Source organism: Lemur catta, chromosome 11, assembly GCF_020740605.2.
Source record: "Lemur catta isolate mLemCat1 chromosome 11, mLemCat1.pri, whole genome shotgun sequence".
NCBI lineage: Eukaryota > Metazoa > Chordata > Mammalia > Primates > Lemuridae > Lemur > Lemur catta.
The window spans coordinates 94,781,210-94,806,480 of NC_059138.1; positions in this window are offsets into that span (position 1 = coordinate 94,781,210).

Here is a 25,271-nt window from a genome sequence, read left to right on the forward strand (position 1 = left end):
TTTTCACTATAATAAATATCCTTACACATATTTAAGAAAAAAAATAGCACTTGAAAAATTATTGTCAGAGCCCAGGCTTTTGTTTCCAAAGCTTGGAACCTTAAAAAAAATTTTCTCTTTTTCCATGAGAAAGAAGAAAATAGATTATCCTTCTAATTTATAAGTCAATGGGCAGTTACCAGATGCTATATTATCTTGAAAAATCACAAAATCAACCATTGGAAAATTAATTTAGAACATTTCCAACATGTAGAAGTTAATCAGAGAGAGCAATAAGTTTATTTTTGTACATGCTGGCATTGAAATACTGACATGTCTGTAAAAATTGAGATGTTCTGAAATCCGCCGCTGACTTAGAGAATGAAACGTGCGCACAAACGAGCGGCTGCGGAGGACGGGCGCGCGGGGGGCGGGGCGCCTGCCAGTGCAGTAGTGAAAAGCGCGTCGTTATAGTTTCCTTCCAAAGATTTGACTGTCGAGAAAGAAAAGATTCAGGAGAGCCTGTGAAGAAAGACGAGCCAGGCAGAGTGGCCGCTGAGGGGGATTAAGAATATGATCATATTCAGAGGAACAAGGTACTCTGGAAGCCAGAGTTAAAGTTTAAAGGTTTCAAAGTGAGAGATGGTAGTGTTAGAGTCAGTAAAATTAGGCATCTCAGATAGGCTGGATAAAATAATTGGATGTCATCATAGGAATTAAAAATTTAAACCTTTTTTTTTAGAGAACCCAAGAATGATCTTGGCCATTTGATCCCCTTTGAAAAACTGGGCTAACAGGACTAATAGCTTAGAAAATCAACATACATGAAAATTCGGCCTCAGAAGTGAACACAGTGTATTACTAAAATTCTAATCATATTTAGGAATTAACTAAAATAATATAAGTCCATATTTGGATAGAAAGCATGTTGAAGTGACAAAAAATGCAGCTTATATGGCTGTATTTTGGTCATTTATTGAGTTATTAAAAATGTTTTAATAATGTACCTTCATATACTGAACTTAGAATACTAGACATTTTACTGATTTTAAATTTAGATGACTTAAATAATTTCAACACGAAGCATGCTTTATTTAATCCAGGTGAAAACGGCAGGCGACAGGGAGCGCTCAGTGCGCGCTGGCCACCGGGCCGGTGGGGTGAACGGAGGAGCTCTGCGCAGCCCACGCCTGATTCCCGGCCACTGCGCCTGCGCAGGCTGCGGGAGCGCACAGGCCGGGCAGCGCTTCCGGGTAGACCGGAAATCCCCCTGGAGTGTGTCACGTGGACTGAGCACACGGGGTTTGTTTTGGAGGAGTAGGCTTCCTCCGTGGCGGGGGAGGCGAGTACTAGGATGAACATAGTTTATCATTTGGTGAGCCATTTATCAATAAACCCAAAAGTTGGAAACTCTTTTACCAAGCCCTGTGAACTTCTTAGTGATGGCTTATGTAATATCTGTTAGGGCAAAACATCTTCAAACACCATTTAATTGAAAGGAAGGCTCACACTTAAACAATGATGAAACCACCATGAGTTCAGTACCTTACACTGAAAAAGAGAGAGGAGAGTGATGGGAGAAAGACCATTTCCAAACGATCCTATTCCCAAGAAGTCTTCACAGCTATTAAAGGATCAGTCAATGCCAAAACGTCTTTACTGCGCTGACCTGTGGGTCATTTTATTATCTGATTCCAAGAGTTGTAACCGTAGATGGGACTATTTGCTGGAAGGCACAAGACAGCAAATTGCACTGTAGAAAACCAAGAGTCAAGATCTCACGCAGAAATAAACACTAGTGTACGTGTTAATAAATATCACCCAAAGTCAAATGGAAAATTTAATGTTACTACCGTAAAATATTAGGTTTCGTCACACACTGATCCTAAACCAGGCTTAAAAATTGAATGAAGTATCAATGCAAGTCTGTCGCAATTGCCATTGTGATGAATGCAATTCCCAGGTTATTTGTCATTGGCAGGTTGGATGTCGTTAGCTCACATAGTTCACAAAAAATATTGGCTGGGTAAAAGAAGACCTTATGGTTGACTCTTTTGTCATAAGCAGGATATTTTAGGAGAACAGTGACTTATTTGAAGGCGGTGGCTAGCACCGGCATAAAAGGAATTTAAGAGATAACAGCACTGAAGTCCATGAAACATGTTTCAGCACATAAACAGAAAAAAGCTAAGCAGCTGCTATTCTGAGTGCATGAGGGATCATATTTTCTCCGTCCTATGACCTGGAAAATGGGCTTCTGTGACCAGAAAAATAGCACTCAGCACTAATGAAGACATGCCTCCAAGATAAAGAGCGGGAGTGATTTATCCCTTCAGACAACCCTCCCCACCCATAGTTACCCGGACACGCTGCCACTGCCACAGCCTTTCCTGGGTGCATCTATCTGCCTGCAATCCAATGAGTCACTCAACTGACACTTTTTGTTTTGTGATCAAATAGAACAACTACAGTCTATAGCTGGACTGGCACATGAACCCTTATATAGTAATCGTTCTTAGTAGTGGTCTTGCCCTAACACACTCACACAAACTAAAAAACTCATTTGAAAATGATAAAACATTTGCCAAAGCCAGAGCTAGGGAGATCCACCTGCGTGATACATTTCAGACAGAGCTCTTGCCTCCGAGTCCCTTCTCTAGGCTGAGCACCACCCGTAACATGGTGGATGGCAACGCCCTGCAACAGTTTCTGAGGAAAAAGGTCTTTGTGTCAAGTTCCTTTTACCTCCTAACATACAAAGTCCCTGGTGCTACATATCTGATTTTTCTGTTTCTAGATTCAATAGTTATCTGCTCTTGCTCTTTCAAGCTTGTAGTGATACGGTTGGACCATACAAGGTCAATGTGGGAAAATGTTGCTACATAAAGGGAAAAAAGACTACAAGCTAGTTTTCTGGCTTAAGATAGCCAAGTCTATATTTTTTAAGGAAATACAAGGTTTGACTTTGGGAAAAACCAAGAAAGACTCCAGGATTCCAGAGCCAGGGTAAAAATTTGAGAATAGTAAATGAGCCTTGAGCAAAGGCTGTGAGCGCTCATGTCTATTGTTGGGCCCCCGTCCTGCAAATCAGTTTAACTCTTAACCTTGACTTCACATTGGAATCAGAGGGAAGCTTTCCACAAAACGGGGCTCTAACACAATTAGACTCTAAGGGTAGGACACTGGCATTAAAACACACACACACATACACACACACACTCTCACGTGACAACTCCAAGATAGTTCCACCATGTAGACAGGATTGAGAGTGTTTAGAAAATTCTCTCTTAAGGTAGGAATACCAATTCCATGGCCAGCCTACACTGGCCACACAACTGCATTTGGATAACACTCTGTTCTTCAGTGGTCATGTTCCTCCAGTTGCAAACGCTCTGTCTCTTTCTGCAGACCTTTCCCGCCAGCGTGACCCTGTGTGTGTCAAGGCTGCTCTCTCCAGCCTTCCCTGTTGCTTACCACCAAACTCTTAATTTGGACTTCATTACACATATAAAAACATATATTCTGCTCCAAGTCAATTTTTAAGACATGACGTGTGTTAATTTGTCACATTTGCATAACAAAAGCCTGATTGTATTTATTTTAAAATATCTCAAATCAGTCACAGTGCAAGATTGGACAGAAATGACAGTGGTGATTCAATGGGCAAAAACAGTCATAACTTATAGAGAAGGCACAGTACAAATGTCTATATTGCTCATATTACATTGCCCTGATAAATCACTTATCAAAGATTAAGAGAAAATACATATATCTATTGATAAATACATGCTTGCCAAGAAAAAAATGTCAGGACTAAGGTTTTCTAAAATGACAAATGTTTAAAGTATTGACACTAGCTGCTATATTGATGGCATAAGAAACTGTAGAAGGATGTTTGAGATTCCCCATAGGTAAGCTAAAGAGAGATGACAAAATCATTGTTGGAAAAGCACAACAAGTGGGTCAACTGCAACAGCCTTGGAACTCCACCTTTGGGCCCAAGTTTTCTGCCAAACAGCTCACATTGTTCCACACCAGCTGGGTTCTGGGGCAAAGGATTTCTTTGGGGTTGGGTCTCTCATATTAGAGTCGGAATTACCTTTAGTTGCCAAAACCCAAACCATAAAGCATTTGATTTAATCTTTGCTTTTTGTAAGTTAGAATATATATATATATATATATATACATATATATATATATATCTCATATGTGAAATTGGCATTCTAAATGCCTAGTGAACCATACCATATTATTATCTACTTACTAAAATTCTGATTTCCTCTGAACATCACACAGCTCATCTCCTTCCCATTAATTTTATGTTGAAGTTGCACTTGGTTGTAGTTTTTTCTACACATTACTTTTAAGGTTGTTATATGTCTTAAGATTGAGTGCATCCATGCTGTCAAACTAATCAATTTATGGTCATCATGCCATGAATTGGGCCAAGGGGAATGGAAATTTTTTTTAATTGTTTTGTTCTGTTATTTTCAAACTAAGAAGCTACATAATAAGGGGGTGGGGGAATAAATAATGAATGCTGTCAGTTTTCCATGTCTAACTTCAGGTCTCCATTGCAATGGGGTGTTGTTTCTGCCCCATAATATTGTTAGCACTACCATTAAAGAAAAAAAATTTTCTATGCAGAGCTGGTCTGAAGTTTTTGGTGTTACCCATGTAAATCTTACAATGAGATGAGTGAAATTTCCATTCAAGTCTGTGACAAATATGTTTCTCTATGAGTCCCAACTTATGTTCTTTGTTTTAAAAGGAAAGTTCTTTTCTACTTTTCTGAAGATTTGTTTGGACATTAGAGGAGATGTGAAAGATTTTTCTCTGGCTTTTCTTAATGAGACTCATTCAATTTCTTTACAAATTACTAAAATTTCTAACGGAGATTGGATTAGACATTCTATTCTTAATGACAGTAATAATTCCAGACTTAACGATTCAATTGCTATTAGTCAATGAAATATTAATAGAGGTAGCCAATAATATAATTAAAACACTGACTACTTCAAATACTATGAATGTTATTTGGTTACGAAAGGTGGAAAACAAAACAATAGGGTGCTGTGGAGAGTGACTAAATGGGAATGGGGAGGGCTGATTGATGTGGGTGACAAAAGGAAGTCTCCCTGAGGAGCAAGTGGGTCAGCTCTACTAAGGTGCAGTGTAGCATTTCCAGAGAGAACCGCAGGGGCCGTGGGGCAGGAATGTGCTTGAGAAACGCATGAACAGAAAGTTCCGTGAATGCGGCGGAGAGTGGGAAGAGCCAAAGCCTCCAGATCAGGCGGGCACCAGTTCTTGTGCACACTCTCATTCCATTATGAGAAGTTTGGATTTTATGCCAAATACAGTGGAAAGGATGACAAGATGTGCTTTCTACTTTAAGATCACACTGGCTGCTGTGACTTGATTGTAAGACAGAAAGAACTGACATGAGAATACGAGTTAAACCCTGTGCAGTAGCACAGGTGAGAGGTAATCATGGTTGGAGCAAGGAGGTTGAGGCAGAGAGGAGAGCACTGGGCACACCAGGGGTGTGCACAGGTAAGATGAGGCTGGATGATAGATTTGACACCAGAGATGGGTGTCACAAGGATCAAAGGTGATGCTTGTGTTTTCAGCATGAGCATCTGGAGTGATGAATGGCTTGTGGTGGCATTTGCCAAGTCCTGTTCATACAAGTTTGGAGGAGGAACAGGTTGGGGAGGTGTGGTGGAAGCTGTCATTCTATTCCCGCCATTTCAAACCTGAAATGGCACTAAGGCATCCAGGTGGAGATGTTCATGAGAAGTTACAGGTGGTGGTAGCAATGGATTAAACCTACATACATTACTAATAAAAATGTTAACACAAATGCAACCACTGAAAAATTGAATGCACACTCCTGAAAAGTTTTGGGAGTCAAAGAGGAAATTTAAGCCCAATTGCTAAGCTGTTGGAAAATAACAAAGATGCCATATGTGAAAACTTTACAAAATGTGTTGGAGCTTTTCTGAGTAGAAAATTTTTATACTTAAATATCTTCAGAATTGCAAAGATTGAATGAAAACACAGGAAATGAGTGGTCTTAAAAATGCAAAACAAATCCTAGAAAAGTAGGAATAAGAAACGTATGAAAAATACCTTTTTACTGGCCTGCCATTGTGTCTGTCTAGAACTGCAGCAGCAAAAAAACGTTTCTTGAGTGTAATTCTTTTATATCAGGAAAAGATCTTTGGAAAGGCCGGCATTCTCAACTAACTCAGATCCATCAAAAGAATTCTAACACACAATGTAAGCTGGCTAGTGGCCTCTCATAAGACCTCTTCCAAATTCCAAATGAAACAGGCCAATCAGGAGGAAATTTTGGAAAATCAAACACTAAAAAATAAACTTGCCAGTTATCCTAATGGCAGAATATGGGCCCTATCTTCCCTCTTTGGCAGACGGAGCAGAATGGACAAAAACCTAGTGGTTTCTGCCGCCGACATGGCTGGGCTTTACCTCGTAAAGCTGAAGCCAATGCACAGAATTTTTCTATCTCGGAGACACTGACATAAGAGTCGTGCATTCCCACCTCCTCCCGCATCCTCCTCCCCACCATCATTTTCTGTCCACACGTGGCTGTGTCTCCCACTCTTCAGCTGGTCTCAAGTCAGAGTGTCATTTCCCTGTCTTTTTAGTTCTTCATACCCTTCGCGCTACCTCCCCCTGCCAAACTGAACCCTTCTTCAGTACTATTCATATTACTGAGCACAACCATATTTAATTTTACAGATTTTTTAGATTGATTCCAAAACAACTGGGACATAATTATCACCGCTTAACACGGTTTATTTAATAAACAAATCGTATATTACAATTACATCTTCCTTTCTCTAGGCCCAAAGTCACAACCCCTGAGATGTTCAGCTAAGACTGTTCTCCAATCAGCTGTGATCAGCTTTCTGTGTGGCTCTCTACTGCTTGTCTTATTCTCCGGGAATTTTAAGGTTCATCAGTTGAAACATTTTATTTGCCTCATTGCCAACAGTCTTTCTGGATGCTCCATGTGTGTGCTCTAATTGGAGCTGATTTGAGAGATGATTTTAGTCTTTTGGCTTTGAAATTTTCCTCTAGTATTTAAAGGCCTTCTTCAAGCAACTGCTGGAGAACTGTGTACCAAGGAGCAGCCTGTTTGAATATTCCTTGCTCCTTCCTAGGTGATTTCATTTACATGAAGAAAGCTTTGATGATGTACTTACACTTGCGGATTTAGCTGTGGCCCCTTTCTTCTAAGTGCGCAGGACATTCACTGTGTTCCCACCGTCTACTGCCTGTCATCCTGGAAAGAACGAGCGGGTCCCCTCCTCTTATTTATGCACATGTTGAAATACTTTCAATCTTTATCTCACTGTCTTTTTGTTTTGTTTTTTTGGGAGATTTCTTCAACTTTATTTTTAAACTATTCTATTAAGTTACATTGATTTGTTGTATGTACACATCCACACTGATGTGTTAATATACTCATATAAATATATAAGTGTCCCAGGTCTATCTACAAAGTTACCAATTAGCATTTAATTAGATTGATTTGGCCTAGTTTTATTGCGTTGTCGCTTAATCTTTCTCTGTGCCCTGAATCTGATTTATTATTTTCTTCCAGGCCCATTTTCCCCTCATTGTTTTTAACTCAGTCTTTCTCTGTCAAGTTGCCAGCTCCCCCCAGGTTTTCTCTCGCCATTCACTTTGAAAACACAAGGTGTCCTCGGACCCCTGCACACAGAGGCTCCGCAGAGCTTCACACAGGGTTGTAGCTCAGGGCCAAGCCCCTAGGATGACTCCTTCTACCTTTAAAATGCCCACAGAAAAAGCTTAGCACTGACAGGAAAATTGGCTGTTTGTTTCAACCAAAACCCAGAGACAGGCAGATAGGCCTCTGGACCCCGGGTTAGAGAAGTTACTTTAGAAAATTTACAATTCTAAATCCTTTCTCTGCCTATAAATCTTCCACCACCCAGAACTATCTCCTCCAGGACCTGGGAGCCATCTCTTTGAAATGCAAACATTCTCTCTCCTAGTCCCTGAGGGAGGGTAAGGGCTTGATCTCAGTGGTCACCTTGTTCTAACTTGCTCTCCTGCCTCCTGCCATACAGAAAGGAGAAGTTTGTTTCTCCTCTGCAAAAGCACCAATTAGTAACCCCCGATGGCCTAGTGACACGGACCGAACCCACCCCAATGCCTTTCAGTGCCTTTCTTTAGCGTACCCTAGCATTTAAAAGCTCTCCTGTCTTTTGTTTTGGCAAAGTTGAACTCAGGTTGCGCTAGGTTTTAACCTCTATTGCAATAGTTATTACTAAATAAAATCTGTCTTTATCATCTTTAATTAGTATCCCACTTTTTTTTATTTGAGGATCAAAACCTTTGATTTGGGGTAGTAATGTCAAAAAGTTGATTCATTTTCTTTAGAGACACATTATTCGATGTGTTGCCTAAGCACTGAAGCACCGGCTTGCAATCCATTCTGCTTTGAGGATGCCGGAGCCAGGACCAGGGCTGACCTGCAGTGTACGGTATGAGTTTCTGTTGACTCTTTCTACAGTCCTGGGCCTCATTCTTACATGCATTTGGTACAACGTCTGGGAGCCTCGATCCTCGCCTCGTCTCTGCAAGCCACCTTTTCTCCCTTCTCATCTGTGGTGTGCCCTCTGCTATTGCTGTATTCTAATTTAAACTTCCTCTGCCCTGCTTTGTAATTGCCATTTCTTCCTCTGCCGGAAGAGTAGAAATCATTCAGAATCGCGTGGAAATCTTCCACCCATAAAAGGACCTATACAATTATATTTGTTCTGAAGAATTTATAAATCTTTTATTAATAAATTGCATTACTATTATTTTAAAGAGAAGTGAAAATAAACAAGTGTTTTTATTTATTGAACCAAAAAATATTATGTAGAATTTTTTAGCTAATACTATGACAGACTTGTCTAGAACAATACAAACTACCAAAGATTTGCCAAGGTGAAACATGAAAACTGAGAGATAAGTATAAAAGGTATTAATCACACACTTCTATATCTTTTAAAAGTTGATAGTAAGGAGCTCAGCACAGTGGCCTGCACCTGCAATCCCAGAGACTCTAGAGGCTGAGGCAGGAGGATCGCTGGAGCCCAGGAGTTTGAGGCCACAGTGAGCTCTGATGGCATCACAGCACTGCAGCCTGGGTGACAGAGTGAGACCTCATCTCAAATAAACATATAAATAAAGTTTATAATACAGATAGTTTTGTAGAAATAATGATTCTAATCTGTAGGAATCTTCATAATTTCAAGGGATATAAATTGATCTGGATAATAAAACAAACATGGGTAATTCCCCAATGTGCTTACAAAGTGAATGTGCATGATGATCTTAGTTATGTGTTAATTTTTGTTCCACCTGTACATTTGCGTACTGTTCTTTCATTTTAAGAAAGTAGTTGGGCCTGTTTTGTTTCCTGTTTCAAAGATATTTCTAGAACTAAAAGCAGAATTGACAACTTCCGGATTCTCCTGTAAAAGACTAAATTCAGTTGTTATTATAAATGTCTTGGTAAAAACGGGAATTGTTTAAAGGACAATAAGAAAAAAAAGTGGGGGAGATAAAGAAATAGAGAAAGAATTTCATATTCTAGAACTGGGCCTGAGATAGATGGGTTCTATGAATTCACATCCTGTGTGTACCACCCTCTGGAAGAACTTAATGATCCCATTTTAGGGAAAAAAAACCAGCTAATAAATATAAGAGCTAGTTCTTTGAAAATTAAACTCTGAGGAAAACTAGTAAGATAAATATTTGAAAGAATGAAAATAAAATAGTCAAAAAAACCCACAAAACAATAAAAACTAAAAGGATAAAAATTGACTGCTTTGGAATTAGAAATATATTTCCAAAAATAATTCAAAACCTGGTTGAATAGGTCAGTTTTTAAGCAACATGAAAATGGTCAAAAGCTACTCCTGAAATATCAAAATTAATCATAGAAGGAATAGAGAATGTCATCAGAGGGAAAAACTTACAAGAGACCCACAGTATCTTACAGATGAATTAGAGCCACGTGGTTCAACTGCCTTCTAAATGGCTCTGGAGCCTGGGAAAGCAGCATCCAAGTTCTCGTTCCGAGTTGTTTTCATGAAGAAAGCATGATCTTGATATAAAAAGCAAAATGCATAAATGTCCAAATCCATAAGAACTGTAGTAAAATCTTAATTATGACCACTGATTAAAAATTCCAAAGAAAACATAGGCAGACATAAGCAAGAAGCTTATCGGAAGAGTTATGTACCAAGAAGAGATGGAAGCTGAACCCAGCAAGAAAAAAATTTAAAAAGTAATAAAATGTCATAATAGTCATAATCAAACAAGGAAAAAAATCATCTTAAATGCTGAGAAAACTTTTGAGTAAATTCAATACTCACTTTTTATTTAAAAGTGCTTAATGAAAAAATAATAATATACTGACATCTTCAAAGATACATGCACATTTATATTTAGAGTCTCATTTTTACCCTATTTAACATGATACTAATTTTGCATACAATATGTGTGTGTGTTTTATGGTCAACCATACAAAATTGACTGTATTTGTCTCCTGACAAGCAAAAATAGCAATTTCATATGCATATAATATACAAACTTCCAGAGTAGCATGGTGCAGAATAAAAAAGAAATAACAAACATAAATTACTAGAACCATGGGATTTTGTTTTAATTACCAATATTGTAGAATGTTTTTCTTACTATGACACAAATGCCAAAACCACTCACATGTCAATAAAATTTACAATGTGGAAATAAAAGACAATTGACAAAGATAATTGGCCAATGTCATTCTTTAGAAGTTGAAATAAAAATAACAAACTGAAATTTTTAAATATTTGGTCTTGGATAAACTTGTACTTTTCCTAAACTAATGAGCTATAAGACAGTTAGAAGAAAGATTCTGGTGGAAAAACAGGCCAAGGGCATAAATTGACATCTTCCAGAAAGGAATTATAAATGGTCTATTAATATAAAAACAGCAGCAATGCCACTCATAATGAGAAAAATGCAAATTAAAACATTAATGAGATACTAATTTACAAGTGCCTGGTTCACAAATAACTCTGTGTTGATTGGAGGGTAAGCAGAGTGTCTTTTGGGAAGGCAGACGCCCAGGTCTATCAAAATCAAAACAACAACTCTTTTGATCCAGAAATGCATCCCACAGACAGGGATTTAAATGTGTACAACCAGCATGTCCCCAAAGATATTCGTTTTTAAAAATAGTAAGAACAGAAAACTGCATAAAATTCTATCAATATGGGCTTGTTAAATAAATATATTTATACAATGGAATAATATATTCAGGAGTTAAAAAACAAGTAGCTTCCTATTCTATGGACCTATATGCAATGGTCTCTGAGATCTATGTTTTCATGAAATAGTAAAACACAAAACTGAGTAGTAGGCTAATAGAAATGAAAAAATTCAGTCTGACACATTTTATGCATGCAAGTTGATGTAGCAGATTGTGTCTGCAATGAATTGAACTTTGTACCATGGAGGCAGCCATGATTGCTTGCAAACCAGGATGGGAGGGACAGGGTGGGGTGCAAGACAGTCAGCGGGAGTGAGAGCTATCATCCTGCCCTCTGAGACACGTGGCACCACAAGGCCTTATGCCAGAGGGAAAGGCCACTTTGCCTGGGGTGTGGCCAATCTGTTTTCGGACTCCTTAACCACCTTTGCCCTGACCTTGACCTTACTTTCCTACCCTTGGTGGGGACCTTGTGTTATAACGAAACAAACTGCATCACCTCTGCTGTGGGACCCCTGCCTAGAAAGGGAGAGAAGGTTTCTGCCGACTGCGGTGGCTGCGAAGCACCGCGAGCCCAGAGTCCAGCGAGGTTGACTGTGGGGCAGGCTGTCTCAGGGGTGCCACTCCTGCTGTCCACAGGTCTGGCGGTGACTGCAGCAGCAGGAGCAGTTGTGCAGATCCCATCCTGCAGGCGGAAGAAGGACGGCGACGGCAGAGCCTCAGGGTGCAAGTGCAGCTGACCCGCTCAGCAGGAGGCCCAGGGACCCGCCTCAGGGCTGTTAGCCAGAGAGAGACCCCAGACACCCGGAAAGGTAAGACTTTTCTTCTGCTAAATATTATTTGTTTGGCTTTACACAGAGAAGGATTGTTTACAGTATTCAAAACAATACTGTAAAAAGGCTGTAGAACTTGGCAAAGGGCTGAAAGGAGAATTGAATTAATGGTGGGGCATGCTATGTTCCTATGTGGAAAGTATCAGTATTTCAAACATGTCAATGCTCCTCAAGTTGACATTTGCTGTATTGCTACTTTTTCAACCGAACTCTCAAAGGCGTGTTTTTTTCTTTTTCTGTTTTTGACAAAATGATTGCGAAATTCATCTTGAAAAGCAAATATTTGAGCAAAGTTATGAAAATATTGACGATGAGGAATAGTGCACGATCCAAAAGACAGGTTTATAACTCTATAAATCTAGTATCTGAATTACTTCAAAAACAAGGTGAATTTAAGGGTCCAGAAATAAAGCATAAGGTCTGGTAGAATTTCAGCTTTTGGTTAGTAGTGTCCATCGCGTATCTGTCTTAGTCACCAGGCCTGGTTCCATGTAAAGTCTCTGTCTCTCCTGATCTCTCTGTCTCTGACTCTGTTTCTCTCTCCCTCTCTCCATCCACACACACACACACACACACACACACACACACATGAAATAATAAATATGAATAACAAGGCAAAAATCAGTTATCACTTTACTTAATAGATGTTTATACCAATGTCAAATTATGTATTTTTAAAACACCAAAAGCACATGTACATTTAGTATATTGGAAAATACTTGCAACATCCATTAACATACAAAATCACTAATATTTCTAATAAAAAACATGAGAAATCCCAATAGAAAAAGAACAAAGGGATATGAGTAAACAATTCCCAAAGTAAAGCAACATAAAGGGGAAATTAATAATAGTTTAGTGTTCTTGGATATGCAGGTATATGACTATACATATATATTTCTAGTCAAAAATAGTTTGAAATTAACTGTTATATTTCTTAAATTGTGTATATTCTCTGACTGAGCAATTCCACCAGAAATTGGAAACCAGTCATAAGGAAGCATTTTGGCAGTGACAAAGATTTATCTAGATGAGGCTTTTTATACTGTTATGTATACTTTTTTATACATAATATGCATCACATACAATTATTTTACACTGTTATTTCTCTTTTAGAGAAAACAACCCAAATGTCTAAGAAACAAACCCCTATGATTAATTAATTAGTTAAAATGTAGTAGTATCGGTGTACTTCAAATGTCAATATTTTGTGTATATTTTACATGACTTTTATCATCTTTTGGTAGCAGAATTACGGTGTTTTCCATTTTCTTCTGGTGTTTCCATCGTGTTTTGAAATTGTCTACATTGAACATTCAATTCATATAATGATTAAATAAATAATCCAGATAACTTTTCACCAATCGATATATGTGGCATAGTCAAACTGTCATGTTCTTATTCTCAAAGTACATATTTCTGCCCTTAAAAGTTCAATTGCCAAAAGTTATGAATTAAATTATCAGGTTTTTTTGATATTTAAATGTTTAATGAGAAATTAAAAATGATTGTCTGACTTACACAAAGATATACCCAGGAATTAAATTTGCAGTTGTCCCTTCCCAAGGACGGGCTGTCTGCTTTTACTCCTCATCTCACTTTTCTCTTTACTTTGCATCAAACACTTAGATGGCACTAGGAAGTCTATTATCTTAGAATCACACCATGAAATTGAAACTTTTCATGTATTCTGTTTTCATAAGTTTATCTACTCAATACAAGCTGTTAGATAAGAAGTGATGTTTGCAGAGATTTGTAGTCGTCTACAAATGAAGAGTATAAAAAAATTTACCTAATAGTCTTAAATTAATGGCAGTGGGCTCCCAACCATAGTTTCTTAATCATGTTTCCTAAAAATACCTTGAAGTATAAACACACTATTTTTTTAGCCTCAAGTATTCTGGAAACACATCCAGCAAAAAGAAATTAATCATTCTACTGTAGGTTTTAATTTTAGCTTACAGATATTTACTTGCCTGTGACATAGTTTTGTTTTCCTCCTGGACTGAGAGTATGTGCTCTCTGCAAATTTTCTTGGCTATGATATAAAATAATTATAATTATATATTTGTACATTATATGTATATACTAATAACATTTAAATGTGTATATTATATTTATATTCCATAAATTTATTTATTCTATATTGATAATGTATATGAATAATTACAAATATAAACATATTAATATAAGTGTAAATTATAATTATTTTATAATTCTATGTGTACCTTCTAAATCATCACAGGAATTAATTCTCATAATAAGTACACAAACGTTTCCCTTATTGTAAGTCGGAAATGCGTCACGTAAGAGCGCACAGCCTGCCTGTTGACGAAACGAGAAATAAATGTGACGTCAGCAGAGACCTCGCGCCGGGCCCCCCTCGAGAACGTACCGGGCCGCCTGCACAGCCGAGGGCGGTCGCCTGTCCTGAGGCCGGATGATTCGGAACCTCGCTCCCTCCGCAACCCAGGCCCCTTCGCCTCGGAGCCCGCACGGCCGCGGGTGCCCGGGTCAGCATGAGCCGTTTCGGGAGGATTGTTATCCGCACACGACAGGCTCTAAATTACTCCTGTAACTTCTTCAGGATCAAGGGAAGTAGAAACGGCATCATATCGCTGAGAGTGGTGGTAATTTGACTAAAACAATCTTCACTCGCAAGCACTTGCCTCCTGACTGCGAAACACATTTGATAAGGAATGAGTTAAAGAATATATTGAAACAAAGTCATGGCAAAAGAAGAAAGGACAAAGTTGAAAGTTGGGATTTCTCGGTATGTTGCATCTTGTTAGATTATTGCACGTCCTACTTATTCTCGGAGAGTAGTATTTGGGCACATGCTGGGCTGTGCTCTCGCCGGCTGCGTCCTCGCCTGGCGTCCACACCTCGTGTCGCCGAGGGGGCGGCGGGCGGACGAGGGGAAAGTGGCCTGGGTCGGGTGGGCTTAGTCAACTCTTTGTCTAGGAGGTAAGACATCCCGTAGATGCTTTACTTCTATTTTTAAAATTCTAGCAATATTAATAATAATATGAACAATCACATCCTTTACAGGGGACTAAACTCGTGCTGTGAAATCAAAGAGTTTGTCCCAAACCGTTTAGCTAAAAGGGAGCGTCGCACCAGGTCCACACCCAGAGCCGCTCGGCTTCCCAGGCTGTGCCCTTCCTTCCATCCCACCGGCCAGGAAGCCGTGAAGACACAGCAGGTGTCCCCCTGCCCCGGCCTGTGCTTCGTAGCTCAGAAGTCCCCACAATTTATTTGGGTTACGGTAAGTTCCAAGTGTACTTCAGTCCATTTTCTAAGACATCTGAAAATAGCCACTGAACACTTCTGGAGCTGGACCCATGCGGGAAGGAGTGAAATACTGGAAATGAACAGAAGCCTAGAGAGTTCCTCTTCCCATCACTCAGTGGGAGGCTCCCGAGGGCCGCAGACCAGGACTCCCAAGCAGGGATGAGCTTTGGTGGCGACCTAGGTCTCTGAAGCAGATCTGTCCGTGGACTCCACCTTCCGTGGGTGAGGCCAGGCGCTGCTGGCCCTGTGTGGGGGGAGACTGCCTCGCATTGCTCCCCCTTTCCATGAGACACGAGGAGTGATCCTCAAGGACAGCTGCAGGGGCAGGCAGAGAGCTGTCTCGTTCAGGGCCTTCCTAGACGACACCAAACGCAGTTCACCAGAACCGCGCGGGTAAGCCACCCTTCTCACACCCACAGCCGTCTGGCTCACTGTTCGGGGAGATTCATGCCGACCCCTTCCTGTCTTGTATGGCAACATTTGCTTTAAACGCCCTTTATCTGGACTTCACCCCAAATGTGGATGGAGGGGAGCAGAGCAGCTGTGTGAAGGTGGCCTGAGCACGTCCATCTCTGTCTGCCCGAGACTCTTGCTGTTGGGGCAGAACGCCTAGGTAGGAACAAGTGCTGCCTCCTGGGTAAGCTCGGTGCCACCAGAAGAAAGTGTACCGGAAGAACTCAGTGTTCTGTTTAACTTATTTAACAATTTCTGCTCTGTGTCTGGTGATGCCCTGCACTGATAGTTGAGAAAGGTTTTGTTTAATTCATGGAACAAGTGTAGAACTCTGTAAACATTACCTTCTTCCTCACATTTATTAGCACTGTTTCAATTTCATTCAAGGAATATTTATTTATACAGTAACAGTAGTTGGTAAAATATTCATGACTGCTTGCATTGCACAGACAGGTTACTATTATGCTTTCCTTTGAGCTCTGGCCACAGCAGCTTTGCATGCTTGAAATGCTGACCACTTTCCAGACTTTGTAAATTTGCGTTCAGCCTTTTCAAGAAAGTATACATAAGTCATGATGACCTAGGCACTCAAGCTATCAATTTTTTTTTTAAAGTCTTACCCCTGTGAGGTCAGGCAGTTAGAGAATCTCAAATGGAATATGAGTTATGACTCTAGACCAAATACCTTATTATCCTAAACGGAAGCCTAGGCATTTCCAGAGACAGTCCCTGTGAGCTTTTATATTTCTGCGAGGAGAATGGCCTTGCAATGATCCTCATTTGACAACCTGCCCTTGCCTACAAATCATGTATGTGCAGAGCATAGCGGTAGGAGAAAATGTCCAATAGGACTCTGTTAGCCTAAGCCCTTGAACTTCAAGCAGAGCTAGTGAGGTGGGGGAGAGGTAGCAGCCGAGAGCCCTCACCCTAATTCGGCAGGCTGCCCCAAGCCTTGTGACCAGATTTACCTGGGTCTGCTGTCCCCAGGGTCCCTCACACCCTCTGTGTGCTTTCCTTTAGTCTCCGTTGTCATTCCAGGCCCTCCAACTGTACCCATCCTCCACTTCCCTTTTCTAAAGTTTAAGGGATTCCTACTTTTCTTCATGCAGCTCCTGTTAGTTGTCCTGATTGTACCTCTTGGACCAGCCAGCAGGAGGCAAGTTGTCCACGCTGATGCTCCACACCTCTTTGCTCAGGTGTCCACTGTGTCTCCCCTCCACCCGCCTCCTACTGCTCCAGATTAATAAATCCTTCTCGAGAAGATTGACTTTGATTCCACAGGAGGCTTCTTGCTCCAGCAACGTGAAGACACCAGCCTTCCCCCAGTGCCAGCTCCTAGCTGAGCCTGGTTCCGCCACGCAGAGGTGCCCTGGCTGGGCCTGGAGAAAGGGAGAGGGGCCGGCGGCACTCTGGGCGGGCCCGGTGTCCTGAGAACACACCTCCAGGTGTCGCTGTCCGGGCCTTGGTGCAGGTTTGGAGAAACTGGGAAGAAGTTAATGAAATGATGAAACAAAATCACTCTTCAAAATGTTTTTAAGCTTGCGTCACAGGGGATCCTTGAGGGTATATGTCAAATGAACAATCGCAAACCTTTTTTTCTCTATTTATCTCTCACTCATTTATTTTGTGCCTCTATTCATCCCTTTCTTCCTATTTCTGTGTTTGGCTCTTTTTAATCATCTTTTTCTATTCAGCTTTCTTGCCATCTCCCACATGCAGCTGTCTAAGCAATCTAGTGAACAGTGTTTCAATTTCCTTTCGACCTACTTATTTGCTAATCCCGTAGTGTCAAAAGTACCCGATTTTGAATTATAAATTGTAGTTTAACCTTTCCACAAATGAAAGAAGAGCCTCCTTAATGTGAGTCTGATTTCCAATCCAATAACTAAAAAGCAATGTCATGCTTAAATTGACTCTCTATAATCCTCCAAATGAGGTGCAGAGATTAGAGAGGACGGGAATTAATAGATCTTGGATATTGAATGAGAATTTTTTTAACCTAATTCATACAAGTTCTGATGAACTCTGATAGCATTTGGAAGCTTAAGAATGGAAAAGTGCAAAGGGGGAAAACATGAATGATAGAAGCTTTGCAATTTAGCACCACAGAGGCAAAAAACAAAAACAAAAACAAAAAAACCAACCAACAAACAAAAACTACTATAAGGAATGACAGCATACAAACCAGAGTAAAGCAAACAATAATATTTTTAAAAACACTAACTGCGATATTCAGCCTATTCCAGTCCAGAATATGATTGCCAATGAGAGACATATGGCAAATGGCACTCTCCTTAAAGATTTCAGATATTAAAAAGAAATAAAAAGGTACCAGGAAATTCAGAGGAACACACAATATTGATACTTAGCAATAACATGGAGTTTCACACACAAGAGCACTTCCTTCTTTAGATTGTCTCCATGTTAGGCTGGTGGGAACCAACCAAACTGGTATTTCCACTTCTGTAGTTGTTTAAGAAACAGAAAACTTGTATTATCAAAAGTTTGAATCTAGAGTTATGGTTTCATACTACATTATTTTCAAGACTCTTTTGGTAATAAGTATACTGTATTTTATTATTTCATCTAAGTGTGTGGAATTTTTGTGGACTTTCAAATAAAAAATTCACATTTGGGAATGATACCAATTGGATATCAGACTGAGGCAGGGGTTGGGGGGAGGGGATGGGTTTATGCCTACATGATGAGTGTGTTGCGCACCGTCTGGGGAATGGTCATGCTTGAAGGGGCTGACTTGGGGAGGCGGGGTGGGGGGGTGGGGGGAGGGGATGGAGGTATGACTACATGGTGAGTGCCAGGCTGACTGTCTGGGGAATGGACACGCTTGAAGCTCTGACTCAGGGGGATGGGTGGGACATGGGCAATATATATAACCTGAACTTTTGTACCCCCATAATAAGCTGAAATTTAAAAAAGGAAAAATAAATAAATAAATAAATAAATAAATAAAATAAATAACTTATCATTCTGCTTGTCTGTCACATGTGCTTTGGTTGGTTTGGACTGAAGTAGAGCTTTCCTGAGAATAAGAACATCCTCGCCTGAAGTATAAACAACCTCCACCTTTTCTCTGCTAGTGAGACTTCAAGCACCTCCTTGGGTTACTCTCACAGTCAGGTGATTAATGAAGCAAAAGAAGGAGAAAAAAAATAAGGCATGTGGACCCAAAACCCAGATCTGCAAATTGATAGCTAAGTAAAGGTGGCCAGTTGACTTACCCCATGAGCTGCAATGTCCTTATGATAAATTCAAGATACTGAAACCATAATGTCTATATGTATTATGTAAATAAGACCATGCAAGAAACACATGTAAAGCACGAGGCTCCCTGTCTACTTTGCGTTGGTTATTATTATAAACTATTTTGTCATTTTCCCCTAGAGTTCCACCTTTTGAATTCTATGTATTAAAGACTTTTAGCTGGATAAGATGTTCTGGTTCTCCCTTTTGAACAGTCCTAATCTACATGTTCTTATACAAGTAAGGTGACGTGAGACAGTATTTTTCCTGTCTTTCTCCAAGACATCACTAAAGCAACGGGGTGAATGGGGTGGGGGGAGAAAGCAGCAGATGAAGAAACCCAGAAACACCACTTTCAGCAAAAGTAGAAGAGCTATACAATTTATAGACTCCAGAAATATTTAATGGTTACAAAGCCTGCTGCAATTGGGCAGACCTCCTAGGGAGGAGGTGCGCTGAAGAAGGTGGCATGTGCTGTGTGGTGGATCTGAGGAAGCACACGCAAGTCCTGCAGCGATGGGGGCTTCCACCAAAGCCTGACGTGGGCTGTAGGAACGACGGCAGCATGGCAGTGTCCACGAGGAGGCAACACAGTGCAGAGACATGGCCTAGAAGTCTCGGTCTCAGAAAGTGTCAGTACACACACATTTTCTTAGGCTGAGGGCTCACCTGACAGAAAAACCATATAACTTGTATGTAGCAATTTTGAGAGAGTACTAGAGTGGTCAGGCATGGCTGCGGAAGCCTTCTCACAGCAAGTTTGGCTCAAAGAAGCAGAGGAGATAAGACTAATCAAAGTATCAAAGAAAGCTGTTTTTTAAAGAGTAAGAAGCCATCTCTAAAACAGTGAGGAAGAAAGCAGTGGGTGTCAAGGTGGGGATGTGATTCAGGGAAAATTGCAATGCCACCATAATTGGATGTTGCCAATAGACCGCGGTGTTTCTAGGGGTGAGTCAGTGAGGCTATTGCTAGACTTGTATCCCAGAGGAGATCAGGGACTGGCAAGCTGAGCGACGTTCTCAGCCTCTCTGATAAAAAATATGTGGCCCTTTGCCTGTTCACAGTTCTGAGTGAGTTGTCAGACTCTGAGCTGATTGAATAAAGGGAAGGCTGGAAACACTCGAGGAAGGGTCTTGTAACACTTAATTATGTAGGGCCCAGTTCATGCATTGCCCTAAAGGACAGCAGTAAGGAGATGTTCTTCCAGAGTGCAGAGCTGTTGTGGGACACTAGTTTCACACATGATGTATGCAGGCAACATGGTCTGAGGGCGGGGAAGGAGGGACTCAATGGCAGCAGTGAATGGCTTGGCTTATCAGTGACAGGCATGGGAGGGGAAAAATTAGAATATCAGAGAAAGAGTTGTGTGAGAAAGAGGCACAGGGTGGACCTATGGAAGTCACAGAAACTGTGAAGATCTCTGTACCTCACACCAGTGTCCACCACCAATCATTAATGCAGAGAAGCCACGAGCAAGTACTGCACAGTCTGCTCACCGCAGCCCTGACTATACGTCAACTCAGCAACGCAGACCTGTCCTCACTGTGGCTGATCCAGCTACATCCAAAATGCTGAACATCCAACATGCCGTCAAGACAAATGCTGAGCTACATATATTGTACCACACCCCACAGAGACCAAAGTAAAACACTGTTGGAGGTGTTGGCTACGTCAGACCTGTTCCCTCAGGAGGGCAGTGCTTTGCCCTTACTACAGCTGAGTCTTAATCTGAACAAGGAGTGGCTTCCTTTGCCAACAGTGCCTCTTCCAGCCCGATATTCAAGAGTTTACAGACATCCTTATCTACTGACATTAAATCACAAATAGCGTCATCTTTGAATGATGGGGTCATTTTATAGCGATGCAGGCATGAACAATGGGAATGTGATGATAGAATCTGCGTCCATCCCCAGGAAGCAGGTGTCACAGTTCAATGTAGAAATGAGCTAAAGGCTCAGTGAGGGCATCTTCGTAAGCATGTTGTGTTGCAGAGTGGAGTGCCATCTTTCAGGATTCAGTATACATGTTGAGCCTCAGTCCATTATGTGGGTTGGGTCCTCAGGAATCTCCTTAGTTTGGCTCCTTTACTTGCACTCCCAGTGACCCATGTGGGTAATTCACATGTTAGGCTCAGTATGATTAGAAGTGCTGATGCTGGGGGTGCTTTCCCCGGAGTACACAGTAAGGATCCCACTGACTCTAAAGCCACAGTGGCCACCTGGTCCTGCTGGTAGACCACTGAGCAAAGAAAAAATGTTATGAGGATGAGGATAATCAGAGGACTTAGGATTGCTGCTACATAATGGGGTCTGGATGAGTTTTTGTGGAACCCAGGGATTCACTTGTGTAACTTTTACCGACCGGTTCTATGACTACTGAAAATAATAAAAGGGAAATTAGAGCAACAGGAACTTCAGGAAGTCAAGATAATCAGGACCTCAGCTCCCTCAGGAAAGAACGTCTGGACTGGACAAGCAAACTGAATCAGCGGGAGAGCTGTCTACAGAGTGGGGAATCTGGACTGTGTGATGGGAGGGCAACGAAGGAAACAAGCTACAGCCAGAAGGCCAGCGGCAGCACTAGAACTGTGGCCTGTCTTGCATATTCTCCTATTTTGAACATTTATTTTTGGAGACTGAAGTTGGCTACCAATGTGAAGTGTAGCAGCAGGGTGGATTCACGGTAGGCACGACTAGTCCTGAACGGACCAACACAGTCCGGAAGCGGCCCACGTGGTTGCCATGCCTACCCGTCCTGCCTGAGAGTTTTCTGCAACAACAGCAGAAATTCTCAGCTCTTCAGCTGCAAGCAGAATAAACTGTTCACCTACTTCTTTTTGCTTCTCTTCCTGAGGGCTTAGGAGCTTGCCTTGGGATCCTGCTCAGCCCTTTCCAAGGACAGTTCAGAATTCCTGGGTAATTAACACCCTTCAAGGGGTTACTAAAAATTCAATTAGCAACCTTTAAGCAATGGTGGGCTGTACTTGATGGATACACGTGCCAGATTACAAATCCATTTTTTACGATTCCTCTGAGGGTTCCTAGTAAAGGTGAGCCCCAATTGCCATAAATGAGAAACTGTCCATTGACACAGACCTTAGTGTCTTTTCTCAATTCGCAGGTTCACCTTCTTTACCCCCTTACCTGTGCTCTCTACAGTCACCCTGCAGATAAATCGCCTGCATCCAAGTCCTGTCCTAGTGTCTGCTTCTGGGAAAACATAAAGACATAATTCAAGGCAGGTTTCCTGATATTAAAAAAAAAACTTTATGTAAGTATTGTGTGACATGGACATAAACATCAAGACATATCTTAATAAACTTACATAGTATAAAGATGAGGTAAGACTGTATAAGTAAACAAGAAAACTAAACTATTTATGAGGGAAAATCAATTAGCTTTAGATTACCTATAGAAATATTTAATGCTAGGAGACACCGGAGCAAGATTTGGAAGAATCTCATGAAATGACTGTGTGACCCAAAGATCTAATATGCAGTGAAGCTGTGTTCAAGAATAAAGGCTTCAGGCTAAGAGTCCTTCAAATGGGGCACTAGTTTTCTAATGAGCCTCACTTTAAGAACTTATGAGAGATAGATAGCAATATACGACTTACCTGGAGTGATGCTATCAAGATGGCAGACTAGGAAGCTCTAGGAGCTTGTTCCCAAATGCAGACTGAGAACATCAGAAACCCCTCCAGTCAAAATCTGCAAGACCCCTGCGACCACACAGCCAAGAGAAGGGACCGCCCCAGGTAAGAAAGTTCATTCCGTTTTGCTTGCCCCTGCCTCTGCCCCATGCAGCAAAACACAGCATGATCAGGAAGAAATCTCTGAATTCCTAGCCCCTACCAGAGGATAGGAGGAAAAGAGTAGACATTGAATCCGTCATTTTGGCCTGTCTGGGGGCTGCCAGTGGAATTGGTTTCTGTCTCATCTGGCTGAAGGGGTTGACAGGAGCAGGTTGAAGGCGTCTGAAAGCAGAGACGAGTGCCAGGGTGCATTAGAGCAGCTTCCAGTCAAGTCTGCAGTTCTACAGGTGAGGGGGGAGGGCGGAGGAGTACAACAACTGAAAGTGAAAGCATCTGGAAAGAAGCAGGAGCGGGCTGTGCAGGCTGCCAAAACAAAATACCACTGACTGCTGGCTTGGACAACAGAAATTTATTTCTCACAGTTCTGAAGGCTACAAGTCCAAGATAAAGATTCTGCTGGATTTGGTGTCTGGGAAGGACTCTCTTTGACTTCAGGAGATTAAAAGGGAAGAAATGAAAATTAACATAGTATGTGTTCATTTTAAGATAAGAAATTACAGGGAAATTTAAAAATATCTGAAACAAATGAACACAAAAGCAGCATAGCAGATGTTTACCTTTTCACTGTGCCTTCACACACCTTACCTCAGTGCATGAGACTGGAAAAAGAGAGAGCGAGCAAGTACATGCACTCTGATCGCTCTTCCTCTTCTTACAAAAACACTAATCCTATAGGATTAGGTCCCCACCCTTAGGACCTCATTTAACTTTAATTACCTCCTTATAGACTCTATCTCCAAATAAAGTCACATTGTGGGTTAAGACTTCAACATATGAATTTTTGGGGGGATACAATTCAGTCCATACACAATAGCATGGAAAAAAATAAAATACTTAGGAATAGGAGGTATTAGTACACTGAAAATTATAAAACATTATTGAAAAAAATGAAAGAAGACAAAAATAAACAGAAAGACATACTGTGTTCATGGATTGGAAGGCTCAATATTGTTACGATGCCAATACTCCCCAAAGCAATCTTCAGATTCAACACAATTCCTATCAAAATCCCTAAGTCTTTTTTTTGGCAGGCATAGAAAAATCCATCTAAAAATGTATGTGGAATACGAAGGGACTTGAAATAGATGAAACAATTTTGAAAAGGAACAAAATTGATGGTCTTACACTTACTGATTCCAAAACATACCACAAAGCCTGAACAACTATTCGGTAAAAAAAAAAAAAAAAGAAAGAAATTAAAAAGGAAATTTAAAAATACCTTGAGACCAATGAAAATGGAAGCACAACATATCAAAACTCATGGGGTGCAGCAAAAGCTGTTCTAAGAGGGAAGCCTATGGTATTGTATACCTACTTCAAAAAATAAGAAAGATCTCAAATAAACAATTTAACATTATACCACAAGGAACTATAAAAAGAAAAAAAAACCTAAGCCCAAAGTAAGCAAATGAAAGGAAATAAAAAAGATTATAGCAGAAATAAGTGAAATAGAAACTAGAAAAGCAATAGAAACTATCAACAACATTAGGAGTTGGTTTTTTTAAAAAGCTAAAGAAAATTGATAAATCCATAGTGAGACTAAGAAAAAAAGACATAAGACTCAAATAAAATCAAATAAATTCAAATAAAAAATGAAAGAGGAGACATTACAACTGATAGCACAGAAGTACAAAGCATCATAACAGACACTATAAATAATTATACACCAACAAATTGGATAATGGATAAATTCCATTATCCAAACTTGGATAAATTCCTAGAGACATATAAGCTACCAAGATTGAATTATGAAGGAAATTGTAAATCTGATCAGACCAATAATGAGTAAGGAGGCTGAAACAACAATAAAAAGGCTCCTGTCAAAGAAAAGCTCAGGATCAGATGGCTTCACTTCTGAATTTTATGAAATATTTAAAGAACAAATTATACCAATCCTTCTCAAATTCTTCCAAAAAATTGAGGAAGAAGGAATGCCTCCAAACTAATTTATGAGGACAGCATTACTGTGATATCAAAGCCATACAAAGATACCAATAAATAAGAAAATTATAGGCCAATACCCCTGGTAAACATAAATACAAAAATCTTCAACAAAATACTGGCAAACCAAATGCAATAGTATATGAAAAGGATCATTCAACATGATCATATATATACAGAAAACCCTAAAGACTCTACCAAAAAACTTAGAATTTATAAACAAATTTAGTAAAGTTGCAGGATACAAAATTAACATCCTAAATCTGTAGCATTTCCACACACAAACAAGAAACTGTCGGAAAAAGAAATTAAAAAACAATCCCACTTACCATAGCATAAAAAAGATAAAAATCATGAATGAAACTAACTAGGATACAGTATGTTAAGTGAAA